Below are 21977 nucleotides of genomic sequence, written 5' to 3'. Positions count from 1 at the left end.
CACATCAACTTCTTCATTTCTTTCTACTAACTGTTTAGCAGAATATGCTGTGCTGATAAAATCCAGTGAGCTGGGTAAGATTGTAGTCCCATTCTTACCAGCACAGGGAATCTTGGAAACTGGGGAGATTTAAAATTCATCCTTTGGCTCAGCAAAATCTTGAAGAGTCACCAGGGGTGATCACTGGTACGACATCCTCTGTTCTCAGCAGCAAATATAAGAATTGGGTTGAACTCCCGACATATTAAAGACGAGGTTGCAGTAAAGGGGAAAATGTATTCCAAAGCCTCAGACAAAAGGTCCAGTAACGGAGGTAACTGTTTTAGTCATGTGAAGCACAAAGCAGACTCATCCTCCTTTTCGACTCTTAGGATGTTAGATAGACTCCCTCCAGTTCTCAGACGTAAGAAAAGTGGCATTCTGTACTTGGACACACATTCTTTATAAAAGGATGTAAATGTCCTAACATATGGAGAACTATTTAAAATGTTATTAAAAAGATACCAATTATTTGATATTAAAGCTAGAATGTTTAAAATATTATTTTTGAAGCCTAATTATAGATGATAAAAACATGGTAATAGAGGAGATTATTAAGCTTATATCACTATACTAAAGATAGGAAGCTATTAGGCCATCAAGTATGACTGTGAATATGCCTTGGGAATGAAGAAAGGGGAGAGTGTTAGGAGTTCTGGTTAGTTATGTCAACTTGACATAGCTGGAGAAATACCAGAAGACAGACCCTCATTTGAGGAGTTCCTGAACCAGACTGGACTTTGGGCATGTCTGTGTGTAGGAGATATTTTCTTGATCTATGATTGATTTGAGAAGGTCCAGCCCAGTGTGGGTGATACCACCCGTAGGCAGGTAGTCTTAGAAAATATAAAAAGGCAGGTTGAGCAAGGCATGAGGTACAAATCAGTAAGCTGTACCCCTCCCTGGTCTCTGCTTCATTCCTGTCTCTGGGTTCCTGACCTGAGTTCCTGCCTTAGCTTCCCGAGATAAGGAACTATATACCCTGTAGGTCAAATTAGCCCATCCCACCATAAGCTGCTCAGTGTTTCTTAGACTTAGGTAGACTTGCTCTATTGCCTTTGTTTGGAAGAGTGAGCTGAATCCTATTCCAAATGGCTATGAGCAGAACAGAAAATCTTTGAGTTTGTATGTAGAAGTGTTACAGCCATTGCTAAATTAACTTCTTTCTGCTTCTTCTACATGTCTCCTGCATGAGATCAGGCCTATTTGGTGTTGCTTATTAAAAAAAATAGGGAAAACAGCAGGACGATTCTATAATTCAACACGCCTATAGCTGTAGTTTGTGGGTATAAAATGGTACTTATCAATTACTGGTAAAGAAGGACTCGTCCTGCTTAGCCTACTCAGCTCTAGATAGATGGTCACAGGAAGATGCAAACTTTGTTCATATTAATGGGTCAGCTGTCTCAGATCTCTTCCTAATGTTTTTCATAGGATGGGTATTTATATGTGGTTCATAGAACTCCTGAAGTTGTTTTACAAAAGTATACTTTGTGATGCAACAACTGAAATGTAGAAAATTGAAAGTAAGTATATTAGATCTTAATATGCTAACCATATTACTGATCTGGGCAATGGTGGATCTGCTAATTGGTCAGTCCTACCAAAATGCAACCTACGGAAAACATCATCAGGGGAAAAAGCTGGAGAGACACATGTGATAGGAACTTCGTGAAAATGGTGGGAGAGTTTTCTGTGAATTGAATGAAGCTTTGCATTCTGTAAACAGTACAAGGAAATAGTCCCTTTGCTGTGATAAGGGCACAAGTTTACTTATGGGTGTTGTAGTTGATAAATTATAAAGTAGTGGAATGAGATCACTTGAAGTTAGATCCAAGGTTGTGACCACGGATGTGACCTGGTATAGCCTGTCGCCCACTGAGAACTGGCAGATGTTTCAGGGAGAGCAGTGAGAGTTTTGTGTTCTTAGATGGTGCACTGGGCACAATTTCCTGGGCTCAGCTGTGGTTTCTCATAGATGAAATGGCACACCGAGAACTTGAAACTCCATTGAAGTCCAAATGCTCCTCAGTATTATGAATTGTGTTGAGATAATGTCAAACTTTCGAAATAAGCATTGATAACAGAAGTGAGGAAGGGAAAGTACATAGTTATAGAGAGTTTCTATCTGTTCTCAGGTAGAAAAATCCATATTTGATAACATCCTGCCTTGCTATATTTTTGAACTTAATTGCCAAATTGAAGCTTGCACCTCAGGACAGGAATTTCCAACATTCCTCCTCCCCTGTGCAAAACCACAGCACTGAGGTCATCTAATCCCTACTTTTATTTTTTCCTCCGAAGCCCAGTACTGTCTCTTCTCTCTGGGCTTTGGACCACAATATAAAGGGAGTTATTTGCTTTGGCTCCTTCTCTCCCTTTATTTGTTTTTACTGGTGATGGGTCATGCTGCTAAGAAGTGGAATGCAGAAAACAGAAGCAAAAAATCTCTAGGCTTTGATATCACAAAGGGTTTGATCTCACCCATTTTCACTAGGTTTTAAAACACCTTTTTTTTTTGCAGCTGTCATATAATTTCCTAATTAGTTTAAAAATTAAAAATGTTTAAATTGCCCTTTGATTGTACAGTTTTTTCTTTTTCTTTTTTAATTTTTGGTTTTGTTTGTTTGCTTGCTTTTTTAAATTGGATTTTTTAATTTACATTTCAAATTTCCCATCCATAAACTCTCATCCCATACCCCATCCCCCTTCTTCTATGAGGGTGTTCCCCCACCCATCCACTCACCACTTCTTACGTCCCTGCCCTGACATTCCCCAACACTAGGACATCAAGCCTTGGCTGGACCAAGGGCTTCTTCTCCCACTGATGCCCAACAAAGTCATCCTCTGCTACATATGCAGCTGGAGCCATGGGTCTGTCCATGTGTACTCTTTGGATGGTGCTTTAGTCCCTAGGAGCTCTGAATAGTTGATATTGTTGTTCTTCTGGGGTTGCAAACCCCTTCAGCTCCATCAATCCTTTCTCTAACTCCTCCACTGGGGACCCCATTCTCAGTTCAGTGGTTTGCTGCAAGCGTCTGCCTCTATATTTGTCATGCTCTGGCAGAGCCTCTCAGGAAACAGCTAGATCAGGCTCCTGCCAGCATGCACTTCTTGGCATCTGCAATAGTGTCTGGGTTTTTATTTTTGCTTTTTGTTTATTTTGAGACAGGTTCTTTGTCTATAGCACTAGCTATCCTGGAACTCACTATGTAGACCAGGCTGTCATAGAACTCACAGAGATTTGCCTGCCTCTGCCTTCTGAGTGCTGGGTAGAGGTATGCACTACTACATACAGCTTAGACTCATTTCTTTTAATAAATACACTTTCTCACATGAAGCCAGAGTGGTAACAGTTCCCCCATTCTGGTGGCTCTCAATTCCAGGAGCATAGTAAAATCCATACTTGGGGAAAATTTCTAAATTACTTAAAAACAGCATTGACAACTCCTTTCCCTGATCTCCACCCTCACACGAAAAAATAGTACAAGAAACTAAATGAGTTTACTATGGTAATGATTTCATCTGCACTCTTATGTGAGGACAGCACTGGATAGCATGGCCATTCATTTATATTTACTGATGATCGACTGCATGTCAAACACAAAAGAACCAGTGGTTATTGAAACATCCTAGAGTCAGAAGATGCAATGATCTGAAGGATGTGTAGAGAGACACTGGGAGAAGACTGGAGTAGCATTAACCCCATGGAATGAAGGAGAAGGAGACGTCAGTGGAAGTTTTTAGAGAGACTTTGTAGCTGGAGATGAGTGGTAGGGGCTGGTCTCATGTGGCCGTCTTGTCCGAATGTGAGTCTGTGGTCACTCAGTGGGGGATAACAATGCTTCTGGCACCTTCCTCCTCTTGTAAGTATCCCAGCGGCTGCTCCCATTCTCCACTTCACCCCTCAGGCTTTCCTGCTTCTGATCCATCCATTTTAGGTTTCCTCTGTGGTCATTCCATAGACAACAGCATCCTCAATGGCTCTTCAGGAAACCTTGGCTACTTTGAAGAAGGAAAGATGTGAAGAAGGTGGAGGAAGGTTTCAAAGGCTTGAGTTCTGGTTTTCATATTCTCTTTCTCTCTTTCTATGTAGTAAGATAAATATAGATATGTCCATATAGACTTAACCTCAGTCAATTTTCATAGCTCTAGAAGCCTTGTATATTATAGTTAAAGAGTAAAATGCCAACAGTCTTCACATATTACTAAACTCCAGTGATACTGCATGTGACCATGGTGAGTTCTGAGGTAAGAAAGATTTGCTCTTCCGAACTTGTGCTGATAAGTTTATTGAGGAAGATTTTATTCAACTAAATTAAAATAAAAAGCAATAGTGAAATAATCAAACACAGATTCATCAGCTATTCTTAGTAGGCAAGCTAATTGTAGTCACCATATTGGAAGACCACTTGGTGTATTGCACTGGCTGGATGTACAGATACCTGCAGGGTCAGCAACGTGGTTTCCAGTATAGACTCAGCAGAGTAACTGCAGTGAGTAACTGCAAAAAGATCACATTGAAAAGTAGACAAAGGTCTTTCAACAGTTGAACAGTAAAGAAAACATTATCTGTTTATACAGTTATTTACAATGTAATTAATAGGACAACAAGAATGAGGGGCTGGAGAGATGGCTCAACGGTTAAGAGCACTGACTGCTCTTCCAGAGGTCCTGAGTTCAAATCCCAGCAACCACATGGTGGCTCACAACCATCTGTAATGGGATCCGATGCCTGGTGTGTCTGAAGACAGTGACAATGTATACATAAAATAAATAAATCTAAAAAATAAAAAAATAAAAAAGAATGAAGATACCTACCCCTCAGTGTCCAACAACATGAAAGAAATTTATAAACATTATTCTGAGTAAAAACTTTAAAAAAATGACACATATAGTGTGAAACCTGTTTATATTGTTAAAACAGAGAGCAGTGTTTATCCATAGAAGTGTAAGAGGAGATCCTGGGGTAGTATTTAATTTCCTCAACTGTACCTTAGTTGGATTTATATTATTTTGTTTTTGACATGTGCCCAGCATTACATATCATCTACGATTAAGCTATTTTCTCTATGTACATTATATTTCAACAATAAATAGCTTTTTCCCTCATGTGCTAGTTCACTCAACTTACACCATAACTCCAGGAGATAAGAGGGGTGGGAGAACTCTCTCCCAGTTATGAAGAATTAAACCTGACTCAAAGTTTTGTCCAAAGCCTTCAGGCTAATTAGTCATAGAACAAGATCAGGTAAAGGAAGGCAGTCCTTTATAGGCAGATCACTCTGATGCCTAAGTACTATCTGGTGCTAAATTGTTGAGTTTCTAGTCACAATATAGGTGGTCATCTTGCTGTGAAATTTTCTGGGACAGTGGTGCCTGTTAGTGTGACTGTGTGTGCATTCATATGTGTGTGATATCCCTGGCTGGAACACATGTATTCTCTCCTGAGAAGGAAAGAGAGATGTGCCCTGATTCAAATGCCCATGGTGCTGCCAAAATACCTGTGGAAAATTGTGTAACCATGTTCCTCTAGGGCTTAGAAGTGAATGAGTCACGCTCTCAGTTCTCAGACACAGTGCCCAGGAAAACAGGACAGCTCGCTTCGGCAGAAATCCATATATGTGACCTTGCATAAATCATTGAGCTTCTTTAGGGGCAATAGTCTGAAAGACCAATAGTGTGAGATCCTTCTCTTAGAACCATATGTGTGTTTCTTCTGTAGTATCCCTCTGTGAGATCCCTAAGGTTTGTTCCCTTCCACACATGCAGCCATATTTCATTACTTTTAGAGGCATTGGACGGTATTCAAACTTGCTAGTTCCCTTTAGGTCACTTAAGATCAGATTTTACTTGTTTACATTTGAAATTCAGCAAGGCCAGTTTTCTGCCTACCTTTATAGTTAAGAGAGAAGATGATCAACAGAGTTATAAAGTAATCAGGAGTCATATGCAATATTTTAATCCTACTTCCTCAAAAAAATGTGCTCTAGATAAGCTGGGATGTGCTACAGTGATTGCCAATCATGGCACAGGGCCATGAGTTCAATCCTCAAAAGTGTAAAAAAAATGTAGAATAAAACTTTTCTTGTCAACATAAAATTCCAGTTATTTATGATGTGGAAAAAAAAAAGATAAGAAGTCCCGGAAATGGAATCTGTAATTGCTTGGATAATAACTCTGAACCTTCTTTGGAAAAACAATATGTTGAATGCAAAATGTTTTGATTTAGGGCTCGACTGTAATGTCAAGGTCATCCAATCATCCAATGAGCTCAGAAGGAATTTGAGAAAAATAAAGAGATAAATAGAAGCAGATGTTTGGAAACACTTGAATATTGCTAGGGAAATTGTATGGTTAGAAATCAAAATGTCAGTGTTGCACCCACCATCCTTTTAAGGCTATGGTATCAGGCACTTGAGTGGCTGCTCAACAACTCTGTTTGAGAAGAGAGTTCGGTTCCATGTTCTCTACATCACTAAATTCTTTCCTGAGGTGTACTTTGAAATGAAGTCTTCCTTAGGATACTCAGAAGGAGCTATGCTGTCAGGATTTCTATTAATCAAGCCGTGCATTTAAAATTAATAGACAGACACCGCCGGACCCTGAAGGAAACAGACCGGATAAACAGTTCTCTGCACCCAAATCCCGTGGGAGGGAGAGCTAAACCTTCAGAGAGGCAGACAGGCCTGGGAAACCAGAAGAGACTGCTCCCTGCACACACATCTCGGACGCCAGAGGAAAAAGCCAAAGACCATCTGGAACCCTGGTGCACTGAAGCTCCCGGAAGGGGCGGCACAGGTCTTCCTGGTTGCTGCCGCTGCAGAGAGCCCCTGGACAGCACCCCACGAGCAAACCTGAGCCTCGGGACCACAGGTAAGACCAAATTTTCTGCTGCAAGAAAGCTGCCTGGTGAACTCAAGACACAGGCCCACAGGAACAGCTGAAGACCTGTAGAGAGGAAAAACTACACGCCCGAAAGCAGAACACTCTGTCCCCATAACTGACTGAAAGAGAGGAAAACAGGTCTACAGCACTCCTGACACACAGGCTTATAGGACAGTCTAGCCACTGTCAGAAATAGCAGAACAAAGTAACACTAGAGATAATCTGATGGCGAGAGGCAAGCGCAGGAACCCAAGCAACAGAAACCAAGACTACATGCCATCATCGGAGCCCAATTCTCCCACCAAAACAAACATGGAATATCCAAACACACCAGAAAAGCAAGATCTAGTTTCAAAATCATATTTGATCATGATGCTGGAGGACTTCAGGAAAGACCTGAACACACTTAGGGAAGCACAGGAAAACATTAATAAACAAGTAAAAGCCTACAGAGAGGAATCGCAAAAATCCCTGAAAGAATTCCAGGAAAACACAATCAAACAGTTGAAGGAATTAAAAATGGAAATAGAAGCAATCAAGAAAGAACACATGGAAACAACCCTGGATATAGAAAACCAAAAGAAGAGACAAGGAGCTGTAGATACAAGCTTCACCAACAGAATACAAGAGATGGAAGAGAGAATCTCAGGAGCAGAAGATTCCATAGAAATCATTGACTCAACTGTCAAAGATAATGTAAAGCGGAAAAAGCTACTGGTCCAAAACATACAGGAAATCCAGGACTCAATGAGAAGATCAAACCTAAGGATAATAGGTATAGAAGAGAGTGAAGACTCCCAGCTCAAAGGACCAGTAAATATCTTCAACAAAATCATAGAAGAAAACTTCCCTAACCTAAAAAAAGAGATACCCATAGACATACAGGAAGCCTACAGAACTCCAAATAGATTGGACCAGAAAAGAAACACCTCCCGTCACATAATTGTCAAAACACCAAACGCACAAAATAAAGAAAGAATATTAAAAGCAGTAAGGGAAAAAGGTCAAGTAACATATAAAGGGAGACCTATCAGAATCACACCAGACTTCTCGCCAGAAACTATGAAGGCCAGAAGATCCTGGACTGATGTTATACAGACCCTAAGAGAACACAAATGCCAGCCCAGATTACTGTATCCAGCAAAACTCTCAATTAACATTGATGGAGAAACCAAGATATTCCATGACAAAACCAAATTTACACAATATCTTTCTACAAATCCAGCACTACAAAGGATAATAAATGGTAAAGCCCAACATAAGGAGGCAAGCTATACCCTAGAAGAAGCAAGAAACTAATCGTCTTGGCAACAAAACAAAGAGAATGAAAGCACACAAACATAACCTCACATCAAATATGAATATAACGGGAAGCAATAATCACTATTCCTTAATATCTCTCAATATCAATGGCCTCAACTCCCCAATAAAAAGACATAGATTAACAAACTGGATACGCAACGAGGACCCTGCATTCTGCTGCCTACAGGAAACACACCTCAGAGACAAAGACAGACACTACCTCAGAGTGAAAGGCTGGAAAACAACTTTCCAAGCAAATGGTCAGAAGAAGCAAGCTGGAGTAGCCATTCTAATATCAAATAAAATCAATTTCCAACTAAAAGTCATCAAAAAAGATAAGGAAGGACACTTCATATTCATCAAAGGAAAAATCAACCAAGATGAACTCTCAATCCTAAATATCTATGCCCCAAATACAAGGGCACCTACATATGTAAAAGAAACCGTACTAAAGCTCAAAACACACATTGCACCTCACACAATAATAGTGGGAGATTTCAACACCCCACTCTCATCAATGGACAGATCATGGAAACAGAAATTAAACAGTGATGTAGACAGACTAAGAGAAGTCATGAGCCAAATGGACTTAACGGATATTTATAGAACATTCTATCCTAAAGCAAAAGGATATACCTTCTTCTCAGCTCCTCATGGTACTTTCTCCAAAATTGACCATATAATTGGTCAAAAAACGGGCCTCAACAGGTACAGAAAGATAGAAATAATCCCATGCGTGCTATCGGACCACCACAGCCTAAAACTGGTCTTCAATAACAATAAGGGAAGAATGCCCACATATACGTGGAAATTGAACAATGCTCTACTCAATGATAACCTGGTCAAGGAAGAAATAAAAAAGAAATTAAAAACTTTTTAGAATTTAATGAAAATGAAGATACAACATACTCAAACTTATGGGACACAATGAAAGCTGTGCTAAGAGGAAAACTCATAGCGCTGAGTGCCTGCAGAAAGAAACAGGAAAGAGCATATGTCAGCAGCTTGACAGCACACCTAAAAGCTCTAGAACAAAAAGAAGCAAATACACCCAGGAGGAGTAGAAGGCAGGAAATAATCAAACTCAGAGCTGAAATCAACCAAGTAGAAACAAAAAGGACCATAGAAAGAATCAACAGAACCAAAAGTTGGTTCTTTGAGAAAATCAACAAGATAGATAAACCCTTAGCCAGACTAACGAGAGGACACAGAGAGTGTGTCCAAATTAACAAAATCAGAAATGAAAAGGGAGACATAACTACAGATTCGGAGGAAATTCAAAAAATCATCAGATCTTACTATAAAAACCTATATTCAACAAAATTTGAAAATCTTCAGGAAATGGACAATTTCCTAGACAGATACCAGGTATCGAAGTTAAATCAGGAACAGATAAACCAGTTAAACAACCCCATAACTCCTAAGGAAATAGAAGCAGTCATTAAAGGTCTCCCAACCAAAAAGAGCCCAGGTCCAGACGGGTTTAGTGCAGAATTCTATCAAACCTTCATAGAAGACCTCATACCAATATTATCCAAACTATTCCACAAAATTGAAACAGATGGAGCCCTACCGAATTCCTTCTACGAAGCCACAATTACTCTTATACCTAAACCACACAAAGACACAACAAAGAAAGAGAACTTCAGACCAATTTCCCTTATGAATATCGACGCAAAAATACTCAATAAAATTCTGGCAAACCGAATTCAAGAGCACATCAAAACAATCATCCACCATGATCAAGTAGGCTTCATCCCAGGCATGCAGGGATGGTTTAATATACGGAAAACCATCAACGTGATCCATTATATAAACAAACTGAAAGAACAGAACCACATGATCATTTCATTAGATGCTGAGAAAGCATTTGACAAAATTCAACACCCCTTCATGATAAAAGTCCTGGAAAGAATAGGAATTCAAGGCCCATACCTAAACATAGTAAAAGCCATATACAGCAAACCAGTTGCTAACATTAAACTAAATGGAGAGAAACTTGAAGCAATCCCACTAAAATCAGGGACTAGACAAGGCTGCCCACTCTCTCCCTACTTATTCAATATAGTTCTTGAAGTTCTAGCCAGAGCAATCAGACAACAAAAGGAGATCAAAGGGATACAGATCGGAAAAGAAGAGGTCAAAATATCACTATTTGCAGATGACATGATAGTATATTTAAGTGATCCCAAAAGTTCCACCAGAGAACTACTAAAGCTGATAAACAACTTCAGCAAAGTGGCTGGGTATAAAATTAACTCAAATAAATCAGTTGCCTTCCTCTATACAAAAGAGAAACAAGCCGAGAAAGAAATTAGGGAAACGACACCCTTCATAATAGACCCAAATAATATAAAGTACCTCGGTGTGACTTTAACCAAGCAAGTAAAAGATCTGTACAATAAGAACTTCAAGACACTGAGGAAAGAAATTGAAGAAGACCTCAGAAGATGGAAAGATCTCCCATGCTCATGGATTGGCAGGATTAATATGGTAAAAATGGCCATTTTACCAAAAGCAATCTACAGATTCAATGCAATCCCCATCAAAATACCAATCCAATTCTTCAAAGAGTTAGACAGAACAATTTGCAAATTCATCTGGAATAACAAAAAACCCAGGATAGCTAAAGCTATCCTCAACAATAAAAGGACTTCAGGGGGAATCACTATCCCTGAACTCAAGCAGTATTACAGAGCAATAGTGATAAAAACTGCATGGTATTGGTACAGAGACAGACAGATAGACCAATGGAATAGAATTGAAGACCCAGAAATGAACCCACACACCTATGGTCACTTGATTTTTGACAAAGGAGCCAAAACCATCCAATGGAAAAAAGATAGTATTTTCAGCAAATGGTGCTGGTTCAACTGGAGGTCAACATGTAGAAGAATGCAGATCGATCCATCCTTATCACCCTGTACAAAGCTTAAGTCCAAGTGGATCAAGGACCTCCACATCAAACCAGACACACTCAAACTAATAGAAGAAAAACTAGGGAAGCATCTGGAACACATGGGCACTGGAAAAAATTTCCTGAACAAAACACCAATGGCTTATGCTCTAAGATCAAGAATCGACAAATGGGATCTCATAAAACTGCAAAGCTTCTGTAAGGCAAAGGACACTGTGGTTAGGACAAAACGGCAACCAACAGATTGGGAAAAGATCTTTACCAATCCTACAACAGATAGAGGCCTTATTTCCAAAATATACAAAGAACTCAAGAAGTTAGACCGCAGGGAAACAAATAACCCTATTAAAAAATGGGGTTCAGAGCTAAACAAAGAATTCACAGCTGAGGAATGCCGAATGGCTGAGAAACACCTAAAGAAATGTTCAACATCTTTAGTCATAAGGGAAATGCAAATCAAAACAACCCTGAGATTTCACCTCACACCAGTGTGATTGGCTAAGATCAAAAACTCAGGTGACAGCAGATGCTGGCGAGGATGTGGAGAAAGAGGAACACTCCTCCATTGTTGGTGGGATTGCAGACTGGTAAAACCATTCTGGAAATCAGTCTGGAGGTTCCTCAGAAAATTGGACATTGAACTGCCTGATGATCCAGCTATACCTCTCTTGGGCATATACCCAAAAGATGCCTCAACATATAAAAGAGACACGTGCTCCACTATGTTCATCGCAGCCTTATTTATAATAGCCAGAAGCTGGAAAGAACCCAGATGCCCTTCAACAGAGGAATGGATACAGAAAATGTGGTACATCTACACAATGGAATATTACTCAGCTATCAAAAACAACGAGTTTATGAAATTCGTAGGCAAATGGTTGGAACTGGAAAATATCATCCTGAGTGAGCTAACCCAATCACAGAAAGACATACATGGTATGCACTCATTGATAAGTGGCTATTAGCCCAAATGCTTGAATTACCCTAGATCCCTAGAACAAACGAAACTCAAGACGGATGATCAAAATGTGAATGCTTCACTCCTTCTTTAAATGAGGAAAAAGAATACCCTTGGCAGGGAAGGGAGAGGCAAAGATTAAAACAGAGACTGAAGGAACACCCATTCAGAGCCTGCCCCACATGTGGCCCATACATATACAGCCACCCAATTAGACAAGATGGATGAAGCAAAGAAGTGCAGACCGACAGGAGCCAGATGTAGATCGCTCCTGAGAGACACAGCCAGAATACAGCAAATATAGAGGCGAATGCCAGCAGCAAACCACTGAACTGAGAATAGGTCCCCTATTGAAGGAATCAGAGAAAGAACTGGAAGAGCTTGAAGGGGCTCGAGACCCCAAAAGTACAACAATGCCAAGCAACCAGAGCTTCCAGGGACTAAGCCACTACCTAAAGACTATACATGGACTGACCCTGGACTCTGACCCCATAGGTAGCAATGAATATCCTAGTAAGAGCACCAGTGGAAGGGGAAGCCCTGGGTCCTGCTATGACTGAACCCACAGTGAACTAGTCTATGGGGGGAGGGCGGCAATGGGGGGAGGGTTGGGAGGGGAACACCCATAAGGAAGGGGAGGGGGGAGGGGGATGTTTGCCCGGAAACCGGGAAAGGGAATAACACTCGAAATGTATATAAGAAATACTCAAGTTAATAAAAAAAAAATTAATACAAGAGCGTTTTGATTGCAATGAGATAAGGTTAAAAATATTTTGTTTTCCAGGTGGTCAGCACTTACATCCTCGGAAAGAAACTTCTCTTGCTTTTAGTTGCTACAGATGGCAGGAAGTAGAAGAGTCCCATTTTGTATTTCGTTGCCAAGGTTTGATGTGCTGTCTGCATAATTCAGTGGAAGATATAGGTCCCTAAGGATCAGACCAAAGATGAGCAGAAGGCAGAAGTACAATGCAGAGGTGGGATCTTCTGGAGTCCCTGGAGGGAAGGCTGGCCAAGTGTTATGTGAAGGAGGCAAAGGAGATATGATTTCAATATGGGATTCTGGAGGCTTGAAAAAAGAGGCGATTAGTGAGAAAGGTTCGAAAACGGGGTAGTAATACTTATTTGACATAATGCTCTGCAAAGTTCCTTTTTGTTTTGTTGAGTCAAAAGCTTTGGTGTTCACAGTACAATAGGCTGAGAAACCATGATCCTCTCTATCTGTTTACAAAGTCTGCACTGATCTAGCTTTGGAATTCTTGCCCTCTGCTTATCAAGGCCCCAGATAATCTAGCCCCTCCCCCAAACCACACTTCCTTCCTCTGTGAAGTGAAGCCCTGCCCACTTCATGTAATTACTTTGAAACTTTCAGGAAATAGTTGCTCTGAACTGTTTATTTCAGAGCCTAAAATATATTAAAGGGACATTAAGCATTTTTTTAATGTGTTGTTGTTGGCCATGAAAATGACTTTGAATGTATTTACATCAAGGGTTTCACTTCCCTTAGGTTTTTTTAAGACAGATTTTCACTATGTTCAGCTTATCCCACAGCTAATGCAAAGGTTTCTGAGTACCTGCATTCCAGATATGTGCCACCATACTGCCTAGGCATCCCCATTACAAGCTGAGCACAAACAGATGGGCCCATTAATAGTTTTTGCTCCCAGAGATGGAATCTCTAAGGGGAAGGGAAGCTACAATTCAGCTTACACCAATCTTGACAGAGCTTCCTTGTAGGGAAAAAGCTTACAAGAGAAGTCAGTCGCTGGCACACTAGTACTATGTTGTACTATGTAGTACTTGTTTTGATGTTTTAAAAACCAGAATTGGCCCCACAACAAACAAGCAAAGAAAACCTCACCAAAACAGAACAAACAAATAAAAATTAAGGATCCAATAGCACAGACACTGCGGTAGCTCTCTATTCTACACCCCAGCCAAAAGCAACATAGGAGAGGAAAGGATTGCTTTTGCCTTACACTTTCAGATCCATTCATGAGGGAAGTCAGGACAGATATGTAAATAGGAGCTTGAAGCGGAAACCTTAGAGAAGTGTGACTTTTTGGCTTACCCTCTGCTCACTTTCAGGCTCATGCTTAGCCAGCCTTTATATATATATCCCAGGACCACCTGACTGAATTGGTGAGTTGCTTATTGTTTTACCAACTTGACACAAAGCTCCGTCATTTGAGAAGAGGGAACCTCTGTGAGGAATTGCCTTTATCAGATGGGCCTGTAGGTGTCTGTGAGGCATTTTCTCACTTGGTGATTGATGTGGGAGGACCTGGTCTACTGTGGGTAATGCTCACAGTGGGCTGGGTCCTTCTGTATCAATTAATAATGAAGACAATCCTTCACAAACATGACCACAAAGCTAATCTGATTGCAGCAGTTCCTTGATAGAAGGTTTTCCTTTCAGATGACTCAAGGCTGGTGCGTCAAGTTGAAAATTAAATCTAGTTACTCTTTTCAGTAAATTTCTTTTTATAAATATAATTTGGGATAGTTGGGCAATATCCAGTATGAAGCATGCAGTTTTTGGTGCTGCTAACAAACAACGTTTGCATATCACGTCATATTTTGTATACACTTCTGTGGGCAGAGTTATAAGCCACGGACAATTCTGGAGGGCGGTTGGTTTTTACAGATTAGAATGGTAAAGCTGGTGAAGCTTAGGAACATTCTTTGGATGGCCAATTGGTAAGAATTACTGGATTAATTATAGAAGGAGGGCTGAGAGGGTGAAAATCAAACAATTTCCTCTAAGATGTGTGTAAGTCAAGTACATTGTCTTGCTTTACCTGTTTTTCCCTGTCTCTCTTTTCATTGCAAGCATCCAGCAGACTAAATGAATGAGTGGTTGCTTGGACAAACCAGAGAGCTAGAGAGCTGTTCCATGTTGGGTTAGCATCTTAGAATGTGTAAATAAGCCAATACATGGAAGCCAAGAGGCTTCCCATGCAAATGGCAGGGAATGTGGAAGCGGTACCAGTGGGATTGCAGAATAGGAGCTCTTGGTAGCCCAGGACCACAGTGGCAGTCAAAGCATGCCAACTGCTGGAGCCAGACAGGAGTGCACTGTTAACTGAAGCCTGTGTGTCAAGCAGACTGGGGAGTTTGGAAGCCAGACCACCCAGGATGGTGTGTTCTGACAGTCCTGGGCAGGCACCATTCACCTGGGGTAGAATCCTTATGCTCATCCAGACTCGGGCTTTCAGATCAGGTTCCATAGCCTGCTGGCAGCTTGTTTTGGCTAGTTGTTTGTTGCTGTATCCACTTGACATAAGCTCTGTCATTTGAGAAGAGGGAGCCTCCACTGAGGAATCACCTCTATCAGATGGGCCTGTAGGTAAGTCTGTGAGGCAATTTCTCCCTTGACGATTGATGTGGGAGGACCCGGTCTACTGTGGGTGATGCCATCCCAGGGCAGGTGGTTGTGGGTTGTTTCAGACAGTAAGCTGAGCAAGCTAAGGAGAGTAGGGTGGTAAGCAGTGTTTCTCTATGGTCTCTGTTTCTGTTCCTGCCTTGAGATCCTGCCCTAATTTCCCTTCCTCAGAGACTGTAAGCTGTCAGATGAAAAAAATCCTTTCCGTACAAGTCTCTTTTGGTTTGATGTGTATCATAGCAACAGACTCTGGGAGTAAGATTGCACCTAGGGGGTGTTGTCTGCAAGCACGGGAAAAGCAGAGCCATGGCCAGGGCCAGTGTGCTCTGGTTTCTTCCCACAGGAATCCTCTTGGACTTCTTTAGTATATGCCATTCTCCCTTTCCAACAAGTAGGAGCTGCGTAATCATCTTGTTTATGCTTTTCTTCAAGTTTTATCGAATAAATGGAGTCAGTTAACAAGCTCACAGTATGCATGGCAAGAGAGAACTTTCACTGCCCTCCTCAGTAGCTGGTAAGATCACTCAAGTAACCAGCTAGTCTCTTGGGGATCTCCCTTTTCTTTTTAAACTGAAGCATGCTTTCATGACAGGGCTCTGTGGAGAGGATTTGATTGGCTCTGACATGATTATTCTAACACATTGTTTCTTATAGAATTCCTGTGGTTGTAGCCATTCCTTCATTATATATATATATATATATATATATATATATATATATATATATATATATATATATATAGTTTCTGCAACTTCAGAAGACATTGCCTCCTTCACTAAGCTTAACAAAACTTACTTAAAGAGCTAAAACTTCATGGGACACCTTAAAAGTAATTTTCTGGTGTCTTCCTAATTATAGCAACAAGACAATAACCACATGACACACATTCTTCCTGCATGATCATATACCTGTGTTGCACTGAGGAAAACAACACACTAGGCTAAGGGCAGGTGGCACTGCCATGATACTTGAGTGAAGGATCTCAGGACCTTCTCTGAAGCAACTGCCACGTGGAAACTTCTTTATTCTGTGACCTGTAGTCATGTAGCAAACATGGAGTTGGCAGATATGGTCTGAAACACTCTACTACCTCATGAAACAAAGCAAAACAAAGGAAATGAAAACCATGTTATTAAGGCTTGGGAAATGGCTGAGTCCTTAGTGCTTACATACAAAATCTAGTTATGACAGCACAAGTCAGCAATGCTATCCCTGGAGTGAGAGACAGAGGAGAAAGTGGAGCTTAACTGTTCTCTGCTGGCTAGCCAACCTGAAACAGCTCTGGGTTCAGTGAGAGATTTTGTCTCAAGGCAATAAACAGAGAGGCAGAGAGAAAAAGAGAGAGAGAGAGAGAGAGAGAGAGAGAGAGAGAGAGAGAGAGAGAGAGAGAACACAACAGATAAAGCTATCTGATGTTCTGCTCTGTCTCCTGCATAGGCTTACATGAACATGGGCATCTCTACTCTCACATTCACATGCATGTACAACACAATATGTCATGCGTGTGTACACACATACACACACACTTATGACTTTCGAAGATATGTGAGGTAATGAATGACTTCATGAAATACTGTAAGTTATTGAAATCAGTGAAATATATCCATATACAAAGACAGAATGGTATCTGTGAGATATTGTTTAGTGAAAAATATAAAGTAATATATCATGCAATTATATTTTAATAATAATATATGCAATGTATATGCTCTGTATATACTGTATGAGATCCAGTTAAACTGCATATCCTACTTTTGGCTTGGTTTATGATTGAGGGTATGAAATGGAGACTAGGGATTTAAACATTTTTACATATTGGTCTCATTCTCACTTTTTTAATGAAATGTTCCAAAATTGAAATGACAAAGTCATATCAAGTACCAGGATTTGGAGAAATATCTATTAAATACGTTCTTGGTGAATGGGTTTTATAATAATTTCCTTATAAATTTTTATTATACTTATGCATGCATTTAATTCTGGCTCATATATAAAGTCTGATAGGCATTGTGTCATTTGCGTTTTATTCTACATCCTGAGTTGGGAACAGAAGTACATTTTATAAACTAGGAAGCAGAGGTTCTGAAAGGTGAAGTTATTGTACTCAGGGTCACACAGAAGTTGTACACACACACACACACACACACACACACACATACACACACACGACTTTAGAAGATATGTGAGAGCAAACTTCTTGTTGATTGTTTTTATCTTTCTTCAGAAATTTTCCAGGCCTTTCCATGTGCCAGTCTCCTTTCCCCTTCCACTACTCCATGTATATTGTGGTTTTCAAATAAAAATATGATGATATAAAAACTCTTTATAAACCAACGCCTGGAAATGTTAGCTGTCAAGTTTACTTAGGTGTACCATGTATCTTCCCTTTTAAATTCTTTATTTTTATTTTATTTGTGTGTATGCGTGTGTGCCATGTGTGCAGGTATTTACAAAGGCCAGGAAAATGGTGCTGATCCCTCAGATCTGGAGTTGTGGAGGGTGTGGATTTCCCACCATAGTTGATAACACCTGGACTGTGGTCCTTTGCAAAAGCAGCATAAGTGCATAACTGCTAAGCTATCTCTCTAGTGTATCACTCTAACAGTGCGGTATTGGGAACTTTCCTTCCCACACCGAGGCTTTAGTTTGCTTTTCTGAGTTGCGGGTTTTCTTTTAAGTTAGTTTTTCTTCCCTCTGCCATTTACTCAGCAAAGAGCCCAATCGGTGGCTCTCAGCTCACCTCCAACTTCAAAATGCAATCTAATGTCTTCAGAATCCCTTGGTTTTCTTTCATAGCAGACTCCCTTTCCTTTAATTTTGTACAAAGAGAAAGGAAAAGATTGGGCTAACAGGCTCAAGCAATCATCTTATGAGGCCCGAGAAACAACCTTCATCCCTAAAGGAAAATTCTCTTGCCATAATGTCTCAATTAGCATAATGTTTGTGGTCTGGCTTTGCAAACAGAAATTTGAGTCCATAGATGCTCAAAATTAAGCACACAAGCAAACTGTCGGTCTTCTGGATGGGTGCAGAAAGAGGTCAATTAAGCAAAAAACTCTGTGCAAATGACTTCATTTATGAGGGCAATTCAAGGAAGTGGGATTGGGGAGTTCTGGCTATGGATAGTTGACTGGGCAGGTAATGAAGATTTCCAAAGCAGTGGGGTTGAGGAGAGATGGGTCCTCAGGAAAGTACGTGTTTCTACATTTAGTCTTTCATTCTAAATAGATATCAAGATGGATGGGTAGATGGAGAGAGATAACAAGTAGGTGGGCAGAGAGATAAGTTGATAGATGAATGATAACTAGCTAGATGAATATGTTGTAGCTGGATGGATAGATAGATGATAGACATATTGTCAGTAAATACTATGATATATGTATAATGGTGACTGTTCAATTATAGTTAGATATCTAGATTAATAGATAAATATATGGGCAGATAATATTTGAAATATTTGTTACATATAACATCAGTAACTAACATATATATGTATACACACACATACACACACATCATATATACGCTCATTACTCAGTACTATCTGATTCATGTATAAAGAACACATATATAGTTCTTGTCTTTCTGGAAAGTTTCAGTATTAAGATTGAGCATCAAAACAATTTATAAAACTAATTACAGTGCTTGGGAGGTAGCCTAGTCAGTAAAAGTGCTTGTCAGCCAGTCTAGCCTAGTTGAGCTACAGGCCAACAAGAAACTCAATCGTAAACAAAACAAAACAAACCCCCAAACAGGATGGATGGTTATGTTGCAATGATACCTGAGGTTGACCTCTGGCTTCTACAGATTCATGCAGGCATATACACATGCACCCTCCCCCACAAACTACTTAGAGATTGTAGTGGCTATTAATTAGGAAATAAACATTGTTTTGCAAGATTAATAACCGGAGACCAGAAGTAGCATGATGAGATAAATGGCGAGCCCTGCTGCACATTCCAGCCCCAAGACTGACTATATAGCAGTTGTGCCCTCTGCCAGACTTTGTTGTTGAGCTCATGGTCAGGTACCATGTAGAATAGTTTCTCCAATGAAGAGCAACCCCAGAGAACTGACTGTGTGCTGTGGCTTCTTGTTATTGAGAAAGGCAATTATTTTCCCTTCTCTTCGGTGACCCCTCAGTTCTGACCTACTTGCGATGAGGCAAGATGAGTTCCCTTAGCAGTGAACACTGTGTAGTTGTAGGACTTGACGAGGAACAGGCACCTGCTTGGGGCTGCCAAGGCTGTGCTCGGAGAAAGAAAAAAAAATCTGAGGCTTACCAGGGAAGACAGAGGTTCTGAACAAAGGAGGCTTTCATGCTGGCAAACCCCACAAGGACCAGAGATGAATGGCAGCATAGAACTTCTTGCTTAAGCTTCTCTGACACTGAACTTTCTGGAATTGTTTTGGTACAGTTCTATTTTGTGGTAGAGGGTTTAGTATACTCAAGTATCCTTTTGAAACCTAAGAAGTGCCACACTGAGTCCTACCCTCTTCTTTTACACACACACACACACACACACACACACACACACACACTCACACACACACACACACACACCTCCATTAACATACAACAACCAACAAGGAAAAGGGGCATATATTTAAAATTCCTCAAGGCACAGTTTCCTTGGCCATACTAGTTAACTGCATGAGCTTTTCCAGATGTGAGACATTCACTCCATGGGAAATAACAAAGAATTTGTGAATTAAGGAAATTACCCAGTTTCTATGCTATTTTTCCCTGCATGGTTATACATTATAAACAGAATGTTGAGGTCAATCAGCAAAATTTGTTAGAAAATGCACTCTCAGAATTGTTTTACTTAATGAAAGTCAGATTTATTGGGAAAACTATGGCAGCTGTTTTATATTTATAACAAGATAGATTGAATTTACGCATTTCAGACTCTGTACCAAGTCATTAAAAATGGTGTGAGTAGTCCTCTTAAGACTGAATATCCCAAAAGCTTCAGTAAATAGGATACAACATAAATCATGTATTATTTATACTTACAAAGTTATTTTCACTATGATAGTACTTTCTTAAGCCCTGCCTATGTTTATCCAAAACAAAGTTTGCTCCGGATATGTTTCACTTACTTGCTTAGTCTGTTTGGCCTGATGTGTTTCTAGCACCATTAAGTTTTGATGTGAATTATATACCGGCCTAAGTACTGACAGTCCTCAAAGTCCATTTTGAAGTACACAGTATTTTGTGGTCTTTTGGCACTTTTATACAACCACTCCCAACTTCCAGATCCTATGCCACTAATGTGTCCCTGTGTTGTGTCCCCACAGGGGTCAGAACATCTTTAGTATCTCTAAGTGAACACTAAAGTCCTAGAGGGCAGTCTGAGATTTCTGCCCCTTGGGTGAAGGGGGTGGATTTATTTTTATTCTATACCATCTTCAAGAATCTTTGAAATATATGTATGCCTTATATCCTCTCTGTTCCTTCAGATTGAGTTCTAAAATCTAGAAGAATTCTAGAGGGAACATTTGACCTGTGGGGATTTCAGCAGAGGTCCACTGAGACAAGGTTGTTTTCTTGGTTCTGGCATTTGCAACCCTCCATTCTAGAAAGTCAATCCTGGTATTACTGGAGTTGTTAGAGTTGGAGTTGGTCTTGACAACCTTAGCATGCTAAGATAAGCATCTTTGGGTTTTTTCCCATTGCTGTAACAACATGTTGACAAAAAGCAACTTCAAGGAGAAAGGGTTTATTGGCTAATGGTTACAGGTTACAGTCATCCCGACAAGTATGTCACAGCAGTGGTGGCTTGAGTGAACTGGTCAGATGGCATCTACTGTCTACCATGGGAAGTGATGGATTAGTGTGTGCATACTCACTTCTAACTTCTCATTTCCTTTCCATCATTCATAGTGAGTGGGCTCCTCTCACATCAATTAACAAGAAGAAATAGCTCTTTCCTTCAGCATTTTCACAAGCCAACCTGATGTAGACTGTCTTTTATTGAAACTCTCTTCCCAGGTGACTCTGCATTGAGTCAAGTCAACAGTTCAGGTGAACCATTACAATCAGTCATCTAGAGGCGATAGTCAGGTCAACAAGTAAAACATCATAATCAGCCATCTAGAGGCAATAATGAAAATCAGAAGAAGGAGATGTATTCAATGCAGTTACAATGGGAAGAGGACCACAAGATCAATGATCCCCATCCCCATCCATTTTCAGGGTCTGTCAGGAGGTTTAGGTTTAAATATAAAACAAGAATGTCTGTACAACTCAGCAGTACGGAACAAAAGCATGGCTCCTCACCCATCACTGACCCATTGTTACCGAGGTTCTCCTACTATCTCCAGAGGGGAGCTCTAAAAAAGTGCCAGAACCATGTGAAATTTCTTTCTCTGGCTGACAACAAACTTCATCCTCTTCCTTTACTCAGCCCAAGATGTCTATAAAAATCCCAGTGGGCACCATGTTTTCACCACTGTCACAGCACAAATGTCTCTTTTGAATACCT

The sequence above is a fragment of the Rattus norvegicus genome, chromosome 3 (assembly GCF_021556685.1).
Source record: "Rattus norvegicus strain SHRSP/BbbUtx chromosome 3, alternate assembly SHRSP_T2T, whole genome shotgun sequence".
In the NCBI taxonomy this organism is placed as follows: Eukaryota; Metazoa; Chordata; class Mammalia; order Rodentia; family Muridae; genus Rattus; species Rattus norvegicus.
The sequence above is the reverse complement of the archived record's forward strand: the minus strand, read 5'-3'. Positions refer to the sequence as shown.